This window comes from Manis javanica, chromosome 1, assembly GCF_040802235.1.
Source record: "Manis javanica isolate MJ-LG chromosome 1, MJ_LKY, whole genome shotgun sequence".
NCBI classification, from domain to species: Eukaryota; Metazoa; Chordata; class Mammalia; order Pholidota; family Manidae; genus Manis; species Manis javanica.
This window is the reverse complement of record NC_133156.1, coordinates 52238933-52256322: the sequence shown is the minus strand read 5'-3', so window position 1 is coordinate 52256322 and position 17390 is coordinate 52238933. Positions and strand designations below refer to the sequence as shown.

The following is a 17390-nucleotide window of genomic DNA, read 5'->3' as shown; positions in this document are numbered from 1 at the left end:
CTAAGAGGTGGAATTGTTTGGTCAAAGTCTGTACACATTTTTAAGAGCATGTGTATTTATATAGCAAAGGTTTTAGCCACTTTCTATTATCTATGTAAACATGACACAACAGACCATATTCCCTATGAAAGTTCTGTTTTTTCTATATTTATGCTATTTTAGGGTATTAATTTTTAAAAATCCCAACTTGGCTAAAGAATTTAAAAAATTGTTTCTTTGGTTACTAGAGATAGTGACATTTGTGTTGTGTTTGTGGCTATTTATGTTTCTTTTGTGAAATGTTTAGATTAGCTGTGGTTCTATTGACTAGCTCCAGGTGCATTTGGGGCATGTAGCGGAAGGAAGTTAGCCGGGTGAGGAGGAACTTCTGAGTTTGCTCTGCTGAGGCAGTGATGCCCTTTTGTGATGGAAATGGCCATTTTTATTAGAAGCCAGCTGCAGAAGTGTCTGCTTTACTCAGCTACTATCTGTGGCACGCTTAAACCAGATCCTGCCTCTGGCTAGACGCTGACTCCAGATGATTTTTCTGAAATGCATTTGGATCACTCATATTTGGCCTCTCTGGCTGCTTCAGGGACACTCCTACTAGCCTTTGCTGCTTTAAACTAGGAGATGTTAAAAAACAAGATTAAAAGTAAATTTGAAGATCAAATTGGTTTTATTAAGTGATTCATGAATCAGCAGCATCCCACCTAACAAGTTGAGAAATGCTCCCAGGAGTTGTAGAAAGTGGAAGATTTTTATAGACAGAGGGTGGGGGAAAAAGTTATTAGCAAGAGATTAGGGATTGTTTCAGGCAAGGTCACCCTCCCTTGGGAAGAGCAGGGGGTCTTATGCAGGTGACCTCACTAGGAAGTTCCAAACTGATTAAAAATTCCACTCCTGGGAGAGGTTGAAACTGCTGTTAGTTTGGGCATTTAAGCCCCAGTTTGGTGACTTGGCCTAGGAAAAGTGACCCCACGCTGGGCCTGCATTTTTTTTTTTTTCTTTTTAACAGAGGCAATGTTATGCTGGGAATTCCTTCTCAGGTAAGCTTTTCTTTGTTTACGCGGTGAGCCCTATTTCCAATCCATTTTTTTCCTGTGTTACATTTTATAGAAATTCCTTGAAATGTCTTATATCACCAGTGTAGATTCTTTTGCTATTCTTTTGATGCTTTCAGTTGAACCAGTCAGAAATCCCAATTTCCACACCTGTTTTCCTCCAGTCTGGTCTATTTTTACTTTTTCACTTTAGGTTTCTGCCCTTAAGTCACAGTGATCCACCCTCACCCCCTTCCTCCACTCCCTTCCTCCAGTATTCCAGATTCTATATTGACCTAACAGGCATTATCATTTGTTATTTATTATTGGGGAGGGAGGCTTCACCCTTCCTCCTCTGTTTCCTAGTTAACCTCTGCTTGTCCTTTAGATCTGAGTTCAAGCATTAATTCTTCGGAGATTGTATCTGGGTTCCCTAGGTATCCTATGTGTTGGGATATTCCCTTGTCATATTCTTACAGCACTAACATAGTTGTAACTGATAAAGTATTGCATAATCTCCCACTAGACAGTCAGCTTCCTTATTAGAAAGTTATCTCCATGGGGTCAAAGATCATTTGTCATGTCATATTTAGTTTATAGCATATTCCTGTTGCGGGAGAGGTGTTGTATACTTTCCTCGCTTCTTGTCCCTGCCGCAACGAAGAATTGAAGGGCAGAGAGACACAGTAGTGAAACAGAGTAAAAGTTTCATTTAAAGTTACTTAAAGAGAAAGTGCAGATGACTTCAGAGAGAGGAGCGCCCTGAAAGGTTGGGAAAAGTTAGCTACGCACTTAGAAAGTGCGGGAGACCTCAGAGAGAGAGGAGCGCACTGAAAGGTTGGGGGTTCCCCCTTTTAAGGATTTTTCAGGAATGTGACAGAGGGCTAGGGGTGTGGACCTGTTAAGTGGTCTGAAATATCTTTGATGAGACATTAAGTTTCTTACCAGTCCTCTAGTAATTCTGCAAAATTAGCTTAACACAAGAAATTTACTGCTTTGGTTCCCTCCAGGATAGAAGCTTCCTGGTTTGGGAGCGTATCAATCAATACTGCCCTTCCTCCAAGGTGGGCATAGTTATTTGTTTGTTGTTTGCTAGAGAGTATGTTAAGAATTTTTCTTACTAACTTACTGAGTTTTTTCAAAATGCAATTAGGGCTTTAAGGTGGGATCTCCCTGTCTTTATTATGCTGTTTATAGGTGGGCCTTTTAGCAGGCTAGAGTAAATCTTGTGATTAATTGACACAATGAAGACATGGGCTGTGCTCAGATACTTTTCCTTTTCTGGAGAATATTCACACATTCAAGGCCAAGCTGCTCCTGACCTTTTGAGCTTTCACTGATTAACTCATTAACTCTTGAGTCTTCTGGTTTTCTAGTTTTAGCTGGTTAACCGAGTCCTTTCTAGGGGGCTTTACCTACCTTGTTCTCTTTCCACCCAGCTCATATCTATTTTCCTGCCTAACATTCCCAGTATCTAACATAGTGCATGCCGTACAATTGCCAGTCGAATGAGGGAATACATTTGGGAGGGCAGGTGAGAATTACCATTTGTATTAGAAGTTTATATGTACTTTCAAAATGAATACATTCACTTCTTAAATTCCTGGTGTTTCCTGTTTCAGTATCATCTCTTAATTTTAAATGATAGATTCTGAAAATTAAGCTTTTGGCATCAGAAGCTCCTTTCAGAAGATGAAAAGCATCCCTTCCCTTCATCTCTGCTTCTAAACCAGAGCTTGTCATTGACTTTTAGTCCATCTAGATTGTCCCATTTCAAATGACACTAATACTTCAGCTGCATTTTGAAGTGCTGTACACTGCTAATGTAATCTTTTCTTTCATTTTTCCATTCCTTTTCTCCCCCACTCCCCGCTCCTCCAGCCCCCTTCTTTCTTTTTTGTCTCTGTGTGTGGCAGTAACTAGTAGTGTCACTATTCTTGAGAGTTGTTACCTTAGGTCAGGTAAACTTGGTATATGCTGCATAGAATTTCCTCTTCTTGGAAATTCACTTGATAATTATAATTTCTGACCCCGGAATTCCTCTTTATTTTGATTCAAAACTGATCCAGTCCAAGGCTATTGGTTACTATTTTTGTGCACTTCATCCCAACTCCTTTCATTCACCCAGTTCTCTATCACCCTACTGAATTAAGCAGGGAGGAAACTAGCACTTGTTAAAGGATTTACATCTATTCCTTGTAACCTTGAAATCTATTCACTATAACCTTGAAAGGCAGGCTTATTTTCCATATTAGCATGTAGAGAAGTAGACTGGGGAAGGGAATTTTTTTTTGCTCAAGGTCACATAGTGATTCATTCTATGAATGTAGTATGTATGTATGTGTCGGTCTATCTGTCTGTCTTAATCTTTCTCACTTCTGCCTGGTATAAGAAAAGAAAAATTCTTCTGATTATTTTAGGACCTGCTTCTCTAGCCATCACCTTAGTTTGAGGAGTGTTGGTGCAGCTTGGGGCTCTCAAAAGAGCTCAGAGGCTCAGCACGGTCCCCAAGCTCTAGGTGGGCAGCAGCAGATTCTCAGTGTTTGGGGAGATTGAGAAGAAAAGAGGGAAGCCTTGACTGCCCCTGCTCACACTGCCTCTGTAAGATCACAGACTTCCTTCCTGGCTTAACTCATTCTCTATAGTTCCAGTCTTTTCTACTGATATATAACTTTGTTGGAGTTTCAGATTGGCTTTTATCAAGAATGTAGTAGCTAATATTTATTGGGTGCCTCTTTGGATGAAGGAAGTGCTGTACCTTTCTAGCCCTCTAAATAGCTGACTTGAGTTAGGTCACATAATACTGGACCTGGGATCTTACTCTGCCTCTGTGTTTTGTTTTATTTTCTCAGAAGGGAAACCTATCCTAAGCAGTTAAAATCTGTGAAATCATGGGTTTGATGTGCTAGTTACATGTTTTTCATAAGGTACATTTAAGTTAAATGTATAGCTATTAAACAGTCAAACATTTTCGTATGCCACCAAAAGTCACCTTGAATACCAAACCTTGGGAACATTCCTCTAATCTACTCTTTTATCTATTCATCCATCCATGAATAAATCGGTCAGTATGTATCTAAACGATAAGGAAGGATTAAAAAAAAAAACACAGAGCACACAATCCCATTATTACATCTAAAAATTAGCAATAGTTCCTTAAGATCAAATAGTCAATGTTTATATTGGCCTAATTGTCTCATAAATAATTTTTAAATAAATAAGCTTTATTTTTTACAAGTTTTAGAGATACAGAAAAATTGAGCAGATAGTACAGAATTTTCAAATATTCTCCCTCCCATGCAGTTCCCCGGTTAACATCTTACATTACTGTGGTACATTTGTTAAAATTAACTAGCCTATATTGATGCATCAGATATCCTTAGTTTTTACCTCATCCTGTTACTGCTCCAGGATCCCGTCCAAAACATCACCTTAGGTTCAGTTGTCAGATGTCCTCAGGCTCCTCTTAGCTGTATCAGTTTCTCAGACTTTATTTTTGCTGACCTTTATGGTTTTGAGGAATTCTGATCAGGTGTATATTGTTTTGCTCTCTATTGAAATTTGTCTTCTTTCATAATTTTTTTAATAACTTTTTTTTTCAATTTCAGAAGCCAGACTTGGTTCAATCATTACACATAGTTAATAGTCTCTCAGTCTATAAAAATTGCCTCTCCTATCTTTTTTCCATTATATTCATTGAAGAAACTGGATTGGTTGATTGTTCTGTGTAACTTTTCAAATCTAGATTTTGCTGATTCTGTTCTCATTAGTTCTGCATATTCTGTACCTCTCTGTATTTCTCGTAAATTGGTTAGTTAAATCTAGAGGTTTGTTAGACTCAGGTTCAGTATGTTTCTGAAACAGTTAAAAAACAGAATAAAAAATACAACCCCATGCTCTTTCCATTCTGCCATGTTGCTTTCTTATTTTTGTGATTTTTTCTATCCCTTCCAATTAAATGATTCTTGAAGAAACATAGGACTTTTATGTATGTGCACTTTTCTGAGTTAAAAGCTGCATAATTTATTGATGGTAGATAACTACAGGAATGCCCACTTGTGCTTGTCGGTTTTGCCAAGGACTGTGATGACTCATTTTATGACATTGACAATCAGTATTAGAGTACTGTTCTGGTTTTTTATTTTCAACTTTTCTCTTTTTCTCAGTTCAGAAAAGTAATGACTTTTTCTGTTGGTATACTTAAACCTTTTTTCCAAAAAAAAAAAATTTTTTTTTTTTATTACAGTGACACAGTGTAGGAAGATAAAGACAAAATGAGTGGGAAATAAAGATGAAAGGCAAAATAAATAGGAAAATAAGATGAAGGAGGGAATAAAGTTACACAAAATGTATAGAATAAAGGTAGTTGTTATAGGGGAGCTACATATTAGGCTCTGCTTGTAATAGCACTAATCTGTGTCTGGGGGCAGTTTGCCGGACTTTTGTAATGTTAGTTGGTAAATATATTCCTTTCTCCAAGGTTATTTATTTATTTATTTGGTGTTTGTGCTTGGGAGCACCAATATCATTGCTTATTTGGAATGAAGTGCCTACAATGATGAGAGTCAGGTTTCTCAATATTGGGTTTTAGAGCTCCTTGGAAAATCAGGTCTCAGTTTTTTTCTGTTGTACTTCCTTAGTGCAGTCTTATTAGAGTTTTGATTAGTTCATCCTGTGTTTTATATGTAAAATATTTTTTTCTTTAGAGGCTGTATGGTGTAACATAAGTGGGATATTCTTGGAACATTTAGTTTTGAATATCAGTAGAATAAAGTGACTTTATAGGAAAGTAAGTACAAATTTAAGAACTTTAAATCTCAGACTTTTTTTTTTTGTATGTGAATGTTCACAGCAACTTTTTTTTTTTGGTATCATTAATCTACAATTACATGAGGAACATTATGTTTACTAGGCTCCCCCCTTCACCAAGTTCCCCCCCCCCACAAACCCCCTTACAGTCACTGTCCATCAGCATAGCAAAATATTGTATAATCACTACTTGTCTTCTCTGTGTTGTACAGCCCTCCCCTTTCTCCCACCGCCCCATTATGCATGCTGATCATAATACCCCCTTTCTTCTTCCCCCCCTTATTCCTCCCTACCCACCCATCCTCCCCAGTCCCTTTCCCTTTGGTAACTGTTAGTCCATTCTTGGGTTCTGTGATTCTGCTGCTGTTTTGTTCCTTCAGTTTTTTCTTTGTTCTTATACACCACAGATGAGTGAAATCATTTGGTACTTGTCTTTCTCCGCCTGGCTTATTTCACTGAGCATAATACCCTCTAGCTCCATCCATGTTGTTGCAAATGGTAGGATTTGTTTTCTTCTTATGGTTGAATAATACTCCATTGTGTATATGTACCACATCTTCTTTATCCATTCATCTCCTGATGGATACTTAGGTTGCTTCCATTTCTTGGCTATTGTAAATAGTGCTGCGATAAACATAGGGGTGCATCTGTCTTTTTCAAACTGGGCTGCTGCATTCTTAGGGTAAATTCCTAGGAGTGGAAATCCTGGGTCAAATGGTATGTCTATTTTTAGTTTTTTGAGGAACCTCCATCTTGCTTTCCACAATGGTTGAACTAATTTACATTCCCACCAGCAGTGTAGGAGGATTCCCCTTTCTCCACATCTTTGCCAACATTTGTTGTTTGTCTTTTGGATGGTGGTGATCCTTACTGGTGTGAGGTGATACCTCATTGTGGTTTTAATTTGCATTTCTCTGATGACTTGCAATGTGGAGCATCTTTTCATGTGTCTGTTGGCCATCTGAATTTCTTCTTTGGAGAACTGTTCAGCTCCTCTGCCCATTTTTTGATTGGATTATTTGGTTTTTGTTTGTTGAGGTGCATGAGCTCTTTATATATTTTGGGACTTTGTTTTTTTATGACCTTGTTAGTTTTGGGGAATACTGATCAGGTATATTGTATTACCCTCTATTGGGATTTGTTTTTCTGCAGTATACTGTTTATGACCTTGTCTAATGTCAAATACCTTTTTTGGGTTTCACCTATTTTATTTGAACTAAATATTTCAGATCTGTTATGATTTTTCCAGTTGATAGAGGCAGAAAATCCAGTTCAACTAGTTTAAGCCAAAACAGAAAATATGATTTGAAAAATCCAGAGGTAGATGTGGATTGAGCTTTCTTTTTCAAATTCAATGTGGTTCGTCCTAGTATAAGCTCTAGACCCTTCCCTGTGGTAGATAACATGATGGCATCAGCTGTTTCAGCTTTCATCCTCTCATGCTCAAGATAACTGGGAAAAGAGGTTTCTTTTCTTGTGGTTCTCATAGAAGTGCTGGCATTCAGCTTAGAGCATGTGCCCATGTTCAATCACTGTGACTAGGCAATGTGGCCAAAACACAAGTGTCCACCTCAGGTACTTAAAATTATAACATCATGTTCTTCTTTAGCTCCCAAGTCAGTTTTTACTCTGCATGTAAACTTTCTGGACTTTACATGTAAATTAATTATTTGATAATTTAATTAAAGCATTTGAGTTCCTACTGTGTACAGGCACTTTAAGGACCTAAAAACTTTACATTGTAAACTGGTAAAATGCCTTACCAAGTGTTTGTAAATTGTTTTATTTTTTATAAATTATTTTGGAAATAAAGTACAGTTTTTACCAGAAAATTTATTCCTTTGTTTTCCTGTGGTTTATGCCCCAGTTTTTGGTATTCAATTAGATTACTTTCAAAGTAAGAGTTAGTCATCCTTTCAACGTTTTTCTCTCACATCCCATCTTGGTAGCTGTTCTTTTGTTTCTCTGTATAGACTTTTAACTGATCAGTCAAAAGAAATGTGGATTATGGTTGTTTCATTTTTCTCTTTCAGGGCAGCAGGAAGTGTCCCCATGAGATTTATCTACTAATCCTCTCAATTCTGTATTCTCAAGGCTAGTGAAAATTTTATTATGTTGATGACATGTGTTCTGTGCTTCATAGAATGCCTTGACTGGTTGCTTATAGCTGACTCATTCATAAAGTTTCTAAAACAATGGAGTCGAACAGAGTTTTTCACAAAGAAGTCCAGTGTCTCTGAAATTTATATTGGGCCTTTGCATCTTGAATTTGTTACTTCCTTTGTGTGAGACCTTCCAGAGCATTGTAGTCTACCCATGTTCATTTGTCCTTCTGCAAAAAGAGTCTGTAATTTATAGGCTGGCCTTACTATATAGCATGTGTTTAGCAGTAGTTGTCTGCTGTTGAGGCTAGGTGCTTTGAAAAGCACCACGTGAGATTTAGAGGATCTGGGCTAGAAAAACATTTTAAGAAGGTGGACAAAATGCTTATAAAGTCCCTTTCAACTCCAGAATTTAATGAAATCTCTGGCTTCAAGCAGTGAGAACTCCCCTTACCCAGTTGCCTGCAGAAAACAGACAATGAGAAGAAAATCAAAGACATCCTTGCTGTGCAGCAAGCAGCAGGAATCCCTTCCTTTTGGAAGCCCTAGCTCTTGGCTGAAGGACAGCTTCATTTGTTCTTAGAGCCCAAGCGGATTGTGAGGCACCCAACCAACTTCATTCTTAGCTGAAACCATGGTCAGTTTAGGATATAGAATAATGTACTATATGAGAAAGCAGAGCAAGTGTAAAGTTTACTAGAAATTTGATTAGGGTATGATAAAATATGCCCACTTACATCTATTAGCTTTGACAACTCACTTCCATGAGAAATTTGATTATTACTGTTTGCTTAATCAATCTCTCTACCCCACCTACCTCTTTCTCCTTGCTTTTCTCTCCCTCTTGGTGTGTGCATAAAATTTTAAACATTGGGAATCTGCTAATTTGGAATATGTGTTTCTTTGGGATCGAGGCTGGTTAGGTCTCTGAAAATAAATAGGTATTTGAGAAATGACCAATGTTTAGAAAATATAGAGGGCTTGTTTAAATGGTGGAAGGTTTAAATTCAAAAGCTTTCTTAGCAGGACCAACTTTCATCCTGCAAGTGCATATTCAGAGCTCATAATGAGACAGGAAGCTAGCTAGATGGTGGGAGCTTTGAAAGGCTTTGGAGATGGTATTTAAAGTATCATTAGCAGAGTTTAAGTCTTAATACTCAGGGCAGTGAAACTTCTTTCTTTTCAATATTTTATACTTCTTTAGGAATTAAGCCATCTTTCTTCCTTTAGTGAACTGGAAAATAATAATAGCTTTGTTTCTAGAAATAATTCTTAATTGAAATATAGTTCATATACAATATTATATTGGTTTCAGGTGTACAACATAGTGATTCAGTAATTATATACATTACTAAATACCATGGTAAGTGTAGTTACCATCTTCCAGAACTAATTTTGATAATAGAGTATTTATTTGGTTTTGAGAATTCTTGTGTTGTCTCTTGAATCATTTAGTATATTGGCATGTTCAGTAGACTTTTTTGAATGAATAATAAGTTTAAAGTGAAAAAGTTAAAATAGGATTATGAAGTGGTCTGACTGTAATTGAGTCAAACCCATTGAGAGTAGATAAAATAATACTCATCAGGTCATCTTCTTGAAAGTGATCTCTTCCTAGAAAAAAAAAAATGAGAATGTTCATTATGTCAGGAGAAAAAAAGTTTTCACCTACTATATGTTCTAATGTTCTTTTTAAAAACATGGTAAACTTTGAACTCTCTTACAGAAAAGGATTTTGGCTCATACATTATAGGGCAGTCAGATCTTCTTGTACACAGACTTCAGAGAATTGATTTCCGGACTAGGGAGTGGTTCAGCCACTACCTGTGTCTGGAATGGTGAGGAAGGGGAAGTTGAGTGGGGTCGAGTGCGGTGGTATAGATAATGAGAGTAGATATCTCTCAGTTCTCAGGTTATGTCTCAAAAACAAGGTGAGTTTTTGGTTCTCTCATCTGGAAGTCTTCTCAGGTGTCATGTATATGGAATATGGCTTGTCAGATATTTAGAAATGGTTAGTCCCAGAGGACAAAACACCATTACAAGTTTTCTGGGTAGGTATCCTCAGGCACAGGCATGGAAATAAATCAAGAGTAGGTCATTGTCACCTCAGAGTGCAACCAAATTTTGTTAATGAGCGTAATTCCATCTGCTCTTCACCTTTTCTAAAGTACAGTGGCCTAAGAGTCAGGGAACAGGTTGCTATGACTAGATCCTCAAGTAACTGTGGAAATGCCAGTTACTCTGTTTTGAGGTGGCCTGGAGGAGAGAGTAGTGAACTTGAGTACTATATTGTCAATTGTATATTGACTGCATCTGAAAACTATGGTAGACAGAGTAAAATAAACACCTGTGTTTACTTCTAGATTTTGAAAAACATGATTTATATTTTATTAAATAAAAACGGGATCATAATGTAAGTCCTGACTTGTAGTCTTTATTCACTTAATGTTTCTTGAACTTTTTAAAATGTATTCTAACTTCCTATATATTGTAAACTTCCATCTGGGTCAGCAGATTACTCCTACAACATGACTTACTTGGTGGACACTTAGTATTCTGTCTTTTCAATGATCTATAATTTATTTAACCCATTCTCTTGTTGGGTATTTTTTTCCTTTACTGTTATGACAGTGATATGATGAACATGTTTTTAGCTATATTTTTGGATATACTATATTTTTTCCTTAAAAATTTATGTAAATTCCTACACATGAAATTGCTGAGTTAGTGATGTACACATTTATCAAGTCTTGAATGTGTATGATAAAAGCACTTAAGTTGTACCAATTACACTCCCATCAGCAGTATAGATGAGTGACAAGTGGATAAAGTTTGAAAATAAATCAGAGGATATTGCTGCTTCATGGGGTTTAATGTCAAGCAAAGGAAGTGACAGGCAGAATAACTCAGGGAAGAAAGTGGGGATTTTGGAGTCAGAATTGCAAGTCTGCTGCTTTGACCTCTGACAAGTTATTTGATGTCTCTGATCTTTAATTTCTATCTCTTTAAAACTAAGCTTCCTGTCTGGCTAGAGGTGGTATGAGTTAATGTGTTCCCAATAGCTAGCTTTATAGTAGGCACTCTGAAAATAGGAATTTGCATCCCCCTCCCAATTTGTCCTTCTTTGTAAATTTTCATTTACATTTATAATTATTTTGAAAATGAGGTTAAACTTATATCTTAGTAGTCTCTCCTAGTCCTGAAAAACATTCCTAACTGGACCACAAAGGTTCAGATGTACTTAACTGGTGTTTAATTCTCTCTTGTCTCAGGATCTGTAGATGTTGGATAAACTTCATTGGGATTGGGTTCAGACTGATTCTGACCTGGAGCTTGCTGGGGTAATCTGTTCCTTCTTGGCAACTGACTGGTCCTACTACAACTGAGGAGCGACCCATGTGGCTATGCCGGAAATAGATTATTTTGTTACATCCTGTTCTCTGTCATGCTGCTTAGAATAGAGATTCCACTTCCCCCCTCATATATCTAATCCTTCACCTCTCTAGCTTCTGTAAGAGTTCTGAAAAACCTGGTGACATTTTTGAGTCAAGGGTGGTAGTTGTGAGGTGGACAAGGATAGTTTTTTTCCCTTTGGAATTGCTCAGTAATAAGCTGTTATTGTTTTGATGTTCTCTGCTGTTTCTGAGGGTTACTAAGTAAAATATTTTTCTAGCACTTAGCATTCTAACACATTTTAAACTACGGGTGTTTAAGATGGACTTAATTAGCATTTTAACCATTTTAAACGGCAGGTGTTTGAGATGGACTCAATTCTTGAGAAAAGAATTTGTTTTTTCTGAAGTCAAATTACTGTTTGTGACTTATAACAATTCATATAATTAGTTGCATAATTAAAATCACTTAAAATTATGCAACATAGTATTAAAATGCCATCATAAATACTAAATGGTCATTGGAGAAAAATCAGAAAATATGGATGAATAAACATGTAAAAAAATGTTACCCTTCATGCCCCTAACCAAAGATAACTGCAAAGATCTGTTCCAGTTTTGTTAGCTTTAGAGTTCTGGTACCTAAATTCTCAGGGCATTAAAGGATTTTTTAAAATTAGAGTAGAGTTTAAGGGAAGTTTGGGCTTTAGCTGTGAGTCTGGATTCCACTACTGTTTCGCTGTGTTTGACTCTCCAAAACTTTGTAGATAGTAGATTCCAGTTTTCCTCATTCTTAACCTTTTTTCTCCTCCTTTCACTCCTTCCTTCTCCCCATGCCCTTTCCTTCCCTTCACTTATATCCTAGCCTGAAAATACCCTGTGTTATATTATCTGTAAATAGGTAATTGTGCAATACAGTTGCTGAGGATTACGGCATTAACTTTCTTGGTTATGTGTCACGTAGTAACTGTCAAAATCTGTTATAGTGAAACACCACTATAAGGAAAAGAAGTCTTTACACATTGAGGCAGTAGGTCAATATTGTTTCAGAAGGCTTTGGAAAATACCTTTAAAAGATGAAGTAACTTTTATTCAGCAATCTGATTACTGTATTATGGTTCTTGATTTTAAAAACAATACAGTGATTTTGGAGACTTTGCACTTTCTTATAGGTTGCCATCAAACATTTTAACAGCAAAGTCCAGGTTCCGAATCTCAGAAGCTTTGCAGCCCTATTTGCATTACAACTACTGCTGCTTCTTGAAAAGCAACAGAGAATTTAGACAAAACAGAGAATTTATTTGCTTTGAGTTGAGGACAGCCTCCAACAGAATGGGTACTCTGTAGCTGTTACACTGCGGTTTAGAGAGCTGCAGTTAACATGTTCTCCTTGAGCCCACCTACGGTATGGTTCTTAAGGACAGAGTCCCCCTCCTGAATAGGTATTTCCAGTGGGGAGAATGTTGTCACCTGATGGCTACCATAAAATGGATCTTTCATTTCACTCTTTCTGTATTTGGTAGTCCCTATTTCATTATCATGGCCCTCTATGTTTTATATCCTCTCAGTAGGACATGGATATTTTATTGGAAAAAAAGAACCTAGACTGACTATGAAAATTGACTTTAGACATGTACTTCCAAAGGTAAGTGCTAGCCCGTGTGTCTACCTTTATAGCCCAGCTGAAAGAAATTTGCATTGGTTGTAAAATAAAAATGAGAGATTGTCTTGCAAGTTCTCTGAAAGACTTCTCTTTCTCACTTCAACACATTTGCTCCAGCTGCCAGTGGTCATTCTTTTACTTAAAACAGTTTGTCTCATCTTTGCCTCTAGCAGTGGTTTGAATATTAAAGTTTTTGATGTCTCACTTGAAGGAATTAAAAGATTCAGAACACTTCTTTTACAATATCTATAAAAACATTACAAGTTTTTATAATTTACTTCCTCTCTTTATCATTGGGTTACTATAGAAGAGACTTCTGTTTTTTGCATGTGGCGTATGTTTCTCACATGTTCTGGAAAATACAGGATCTTTGATGCTGGCTTGAATTAGCTTGGCTTTGCTTGATGTTACCCTTTATCCCCTGCCTCTGACTCTAAGAATCCCACTTTCATCCTTGCCAGTATGTTGCATGATACTGCTTCTGTTCCTTAGATAGATATTGTTGAAACAGTATCTATGCTAAGTTGGGGGGGTACGGAAATCTTGGGCGCAGTGATAAAAAATTGGACTGCACACTTAAGAAGGATTGGTTTTTACTGGTGTGCTATGTAGCATACAGCATAAGGGCTGCTGTCCTGAGGGATGAAGCCCCAAGTTCAATAGTATGGTATTGGGGAGACCTCTGTGATTTGGCCCCTTTCTCTTTTAAGCTTTCCTCATCTCATACCAAAATGCTTTAGTAACGCTAAATTAATTGCAGATCCTTGAATAGGATGTGCCATTTCTTAGCTCTGGCTTTTCTTATGCAATTTATTGTGCCTGGAATGTCTGTCTCTTTCCTTTGGCTGCTTTCTTCTCATCCTTCATGGCTTAGTGCAGTTATCCTCCTCGTGTGTGTGTGGGGGGGGGCTTAGTGCAGGCATCCTCGTGTGTGTGTGTGTGTGTGTTTTTACTCTGCACGTTCTCAAGATTCCCTCCTGTGAGCTCCTGGATGAGAGAGAGAAAATGTCTTAATGGCTTTTCTGATTGCAGATAGATATAAATTCAGATGCTTTTTGTTGAATGGAATAGTATTTAAACCAGTCAACTTGGTTATCTCGTGCATGATGATAGAAGAGGCTGGTAACAATTCTGTGGGAAGTGGTTTAAAGAAAAAAAGTTGGGGGATTTATAGAAAACCTATAAAGCATATTTCTAAATCAGAATGACATTAGGTGATTAACATAAAATACCTCTTTGGGTAGCCTTTAAAAGAATTGCCTCTTTGAGAAGAAATCAGGGCAGGAAATTCAAAACAATCCCATCTCAAAACAAACCCAAGTTAGCATTTGTGAGTTCCTCTTCAGGCCAGCCAATCAGAAGACAAGGTGCCAGCAACCATTTTCCTTTTGATTTGTGGTTCCTATGACAATAGGATCAGAGCGTAGGACATTTCTGTCTTACCTCTTTTAATAACTTTTTGCTTTTGAAAAAAGCCAAGCAAGAGCTATTAGTTTTCTTGTTTTTATTGATTTACAGTGTTTCTCAGCATGGTGGCCCTGATTTTGGTTTTTGATTATACAGAGTAGAATGGCAGTTAATAAACATTATCAGTTTCCTTGATTAATGTTGTTTTCTTTGAATATAGAATCCACAAATATAATTAATTGGGTATTAGTCTTAATTAATCATTAATTAATTTTAGAACCATGTGTTATATTAGAACCCTGTGAATCATTTCCTGCTGTCTCTGAACAATCATGAATTAGAATACTGGTCATTTCAAGTGGCCAAGTGTGAAATTATAACAAACCTTTCTTTTTGTTTTCTGTCCCTGAAAAGCCTCTCTTAAGTATCCCCTTGTGACACCCCCCCCCCCCAGGTTTCCTTTGTCCTCCAAGCGGGTCTCAAGAGGAAAGAGGCTGTTTGTATTGTTGTCAGCTTTATAAGTAGATCAATGAGTATTTGTTAAAATTGTTAAGTACCGATGGTATCAGGGTAGGTTCTTGAGGCATATTTTACGTTGTATTCCAGAAGTGTAAAGATAGACTAGTTAGCTTAAACAAAGAAAAAAAAAGAGAAACAAGAAAGACAGTAATCAACAGTGTGAACATAGCTAATATGAAGAAATCTTTACATTATTCAGTTAAAAAATGATAAAGAGTTACTTCACAGTAGTCAACTTGGGGTTTCCAACCAGCTCCCTAAATTTAAAAGAAGTTTTAAGAATCAAATATTGCTGTGGTCCTAGCAGTATTTTAATGCTTTTAGGTTGATAAATGTGGAACTTTTATTTCTATCCATTATTTTCAAATCAGATCAATGTCCTCTTGGTCCATCAGACCTAAGAGGAACCTTGTTTAGATTAGCAGGTATTGTCTGTCTTATTAAAAAAGATGGGTGTATTTCCTCTTGAGTAAAGACTCTTTTTAAGCACTTATTGGTCATTTAGTTTCAAGGTACTTGAGTGTGAAAGTAGGATAGTTGTAATACCTCTTATAAATACTGGCATTACTCTCTGTGCTCTCTATCTTTAACAGTATTTTCCATGGATATTATAAAGATAAATTCTTGGATATTAGACCCTCAGAGGGTCCTTTAAAAATATTTTCCTGAATGTACAAGTTCAGTATCAAGCTTCCAGAGGCTTTTAAATAGTTAGTATCTTGAAATTCTAAGGAATTTTTCTTTATGTTAATTGTTTTTCATATTTTTGTAAGTATTGGTTAGATCATTAGAGAGTTGGAAAACCTTGAAATCATCTTTTTCTTCTTTGTCTTAGTTTCTTCACCTTTAAAACCAAGAGTGGAAGTTTGGATTAAATGAACTTTTACTTCTCAGTCTATGATTTTTTTATTTATTAAATGTGATAATTTGTCCCTTTCTTTAAGTTTTGGGTTCCAAGTTGCTAGCAGAATCCAATCAGGGTATACAGTACCTTATATTTTCATGGTTTTTACCCTTTAAGGCAGATACATGCTGAACATTACAGAGGGAACCTGTTTTTACTGAATAAATGAAAATTTATTTGCTGCTGAGCTTCAGCGTTCATTTAGTATTCATTGCATTTGCAGAATGCAAATGTAGTCCTTAAACTCTATTCTCAGATCTGAGTGATTCTGTGATTTGAGTAACTACAGATTCCAAAAAGAAACTTAAATTGAACTACAAGGATGTTGAGAGTTTATTTAAATTAAATAATGTATGTAATCTACACATACAATATGTTTGGGTATTTTCTCTGCCCATCTACTTCTGATACATGCCTGATGTAAATGTTCTTTTAGTAAGTATTTACTAGATATCTCTGGATAGAAAATATTTTGTAGTGGAAAGATAAGTTTTCTTAGACTCAGAATAGGATTAACTTCTACTCCTTATTCTGCCATCAATGAGCCCGTGTTTTCTTGCACTTTGGACAAGTGGCTGTTTCAGCAAAACAAGCTCTCCTTTCCTGACCCTTGGTTTCCTCGTGTAAAATGGAATAATACCAGTCTCTCAAGGATTTTTTTGAGGGTGTCAGCTGTCTAGTGTATCAAAGCAAAAGTTTGATAAATGACAGCTATTAACAAACATTTATTCAACATCTTCTGTGCTTCTTACTCTGTGAAAGTGTTGAGGTGACAAACTGCGTGGATTATCACTTTCACTGTATTGACTATGGTAAGCTTTGGAATGAAGGCACACACTGGAAATATAAGGCATTTTCATTGTTACCAAAAAGCAACTTAGTTTTTTATTCCATTTGCTTCCTCTGGCCTTGCATTCTTTCAGTGCCTTTTCTAGGTAATCTCAGTACTTTAATGACATTATAGAAGAGATGTAACTTGTAAGTAGTAGATGCTGAATAGGAGCCTAGGTCTATCTGATTTCAGTATAGTGGTATTTTTTTATATTATAGTTGAGGTGACCACAGAATTTATCTGCCAAACTGAAACACTTTGAGAGTGAAGGTTGTGCTGGGACCATAAATGTAAACCTGGGCTGTCCAAGAAAAATGATGTTTGACCATCCCAATTAAAGCCTAGGATAAGCAAGTTATCAGGTCACGTCTAAGACTTCTGGAGTATTTTGCTTGAAACCAAACACCCACCTTCAATTTTTTTGCATGATTACTGATTTTGTCATAGTAAAGTAATTAACCTTAGGTCTGAAAAAGTACTTAATACTATAATCTGATGGTTTTAAAATACAACCATAATGCATATGTTCATTTTTATATTTCACTTTTTTTCTTAATTCCCATAAAACTACTAAGTTTTTAAAAGAGATTAGGAATGGGTAAATGAAATAAACTTTTAATTCTTACTCGTGTCAAATGAACTTTGTGAACAAAAGTCCAAAATGAAAATCACGATGTTCCAAAGTTTTTTCTTTTGAAAGGTAAATATGTAGATGACATTGAAAAGCAGATGTGTTTATA

General features: G+C 36.5%; 1 protein-coding gene across 7 annotated transcripts in view; it reads left to right on the top strand.

Annotated features, from left to right (window-relative positions):
* The window catches only part of FBXW11 (F-box and WD repeat domain containing 11), a 121542-nt gene that overhangs the window by 19064 nt on the left and 85088 nt on the right, over positions 1 to 17390 (top strand). The window lies entirely within an intron of this gene.